At 52.2% G+C, this 1,935-nt stretch overlaps 1 long non-coding RNA gene across 1 annotated transcript in view; it reads right to left on the reverse strand.

Moving 5' to 3' along the window:
• Nucleotides 1-6: 6 nt before the first annotated feature.
• LOC109393881 (uncharacterized) overlaps nt 7-1,935 on the reverse strand; it is a 7,017-nt gene continuing 5,088 nt past the window's right edge. Inside the window, exon 3 of the long non-coding RNA XR_002126345.1 lies at nt 7-369. This is a non-coding gene — a long non-coding RNA (uncharacterized LOC109393881). The remainder of the gene's footprint in view (nt 370-1,935) is intronic.

A 1,935-nucleotide genomic window follows, 5' to 3' on the forward strand; every position in this document is an offset into this window, starting at 1 on the left:
ATGCCAGAGCTCCAGCTGGGGCCAGCACTGGGCCCCCTCCTCACAGCTGTCAAGGGGGAGGCTCAGAGACAAAGCAACCAGGGATGGGGTGGAGCATAGGTAGAGATGTGTCTGGAAAGGGTAATGGGGGATGGTGGCTCCATGCCTTATGAGAGATTAGGATTACAAAGAGGACCCCACAGCCTGATCGAGGAATGTCACACAGATGCAGGTTCCAGTGCCCCACTCTGCCACTTACCATCATGAACTTCGAATACTCCAGGCTGCTGTATATGACAGGCTGTGGAAAGTACTGATCACTACCTCCAGAATGAGCAGGGCCTCAGAGCCTCAGAGCTCAGATGCTTTGCTGAGGGCTGTAAGAATCTCCTGGAAGATTTTAAGGAGGGCTGATCAGATCTGTTTTTAGAAAGATCACTCGGGCTCAAGAGTGGAGAACGGCCTGGAGGGGACAAGACTGGGGGCAAGGAGGCTAGTTAAGCTGTTGCAGCAGTTCAGGTGATGATGGTGGCTTGGACCAGGATGATGGCATTGGAGACAGCCATACCTGAGAACTCTCCAGGAGGCAGAAGTGAGGTGAATGGGAAACAGTGGGGTTTAGAGGAAGGGCTTCTGTTGTCAAGTGCCAGAACAGTGCCTGGAACACAGTAGATGCTCAGTAAATGCTTGCTAAATAAAAAAAAAAAGGCAGTTGGAAGACTGCAGGAGTGGAAGCAGGAAGGCTTGAGGATAAAGAAGAGAACGGGAATATGGTGGGTGCTAACATGCTAAGGCTTAGAGAGAGAGGACTAGGTTTATTTAACTGATTGCAGTATCCCAGCCCAAGAGGTCTGTGAAAGGAGAGGAGAGAAGGTGCTGGCAGAGCATCAAGGGCCCAAGGAGGAGTCTGGGGCTCCTGAATCCCTGTGATACACAGCTCGACCCTGGGTCCCATGACTCTCACACCGGGCCACCCCTCTCGGAAGACATTGTTCCCTCAACAAGGCCACAGCCCACCAGCTGTGGATGGATGCTGGGACCAGAGCCTTCACAGAGTCCTCCTTCTGATTACCTTCATGAGCCACTCAGAGAGGGGCTGCAGACTCACTAGGAGCCAGACACCCCCTCCTTCAGGCCATAAAGATGAAGCAGAGAGGTAGGCAGGCACTTGCCTATCCTGCTTTAGGAAAGTTGGCTTCATGATGTTTGTCGCCAGCTGCAAGCTACCATCGCTATTCAGGTGCTCTCCATGTTTAATTACATATAATATGGTGTGGGGAGTATATATGATTGTTCCTCCATCCTTTCCTCCCTGGGTATTGTAAAGCTCAGAGGTGAGAAAAGGAGCCCAGCAGAGGGAAGAAAAAGGCCTGGCACTGTTCCATGACCTCACATGCCAAGCCTGGGCCAGCAGGGTCGGCCAGAAAACAGTGCGTGCCACTGACCAGAAAACAGTGCGTGCCACTGGCCACAGGCTCAGTTCCAGCAGCACCATGATGTCCATGTCTTCAGGTACAGCCAGTGGCTCCAGCTCAGACTGAGAATTATTCAACAAACCTCTCAGGCTCTTTTCTTCCTGAGGCCCAGAGAGACTGAGTGACTTGCCCTACTCACCATAGAGCAAGCTGAGAGGGGCTATGTACCACAACCCCACGTCCCACCCATTGAGCTAATGCCCCTGGGACAGTGGCTAGGCAGGTCCAGACAGAGGAGGGCTTAGACCACGGCCCTCAGGGTTTTTCAGCTTCTCAGTGCTGGACTGACTTGGTTTCCCCCCAAGACCCCCATCCAATCTCACAGTTCCCATCTTGCCCTTTCTGATCCTTGCTCTCTCTCCAGAGCTGGGAGGGCAAAACACCAATTAGTTCATTTGCTTGTTTAATTGGGTAGGGAGGGGAAGAAAATTAAACTCCTCAATAGGAATCTTCCCTGCAGGGCTAGAGATGGAATGAAGAG

Source organism: Hipposideros armiger, unplaced genomic scaffold, assembly GCF_001890085.2.
Source record: "Hipposideros armiger isolate ML-2016 unplaced genomic scaffold, ASM189008v1 scaffold_396, whole genome shotgun sequence".
Classification (NCBI taxonomy): domain Eukaryota; kingdom Metazoa; phylum Chordata; class Mammalia; order Chiroptera; family Hipposideridae; genus Hipposideros; species Hipposideros armiger.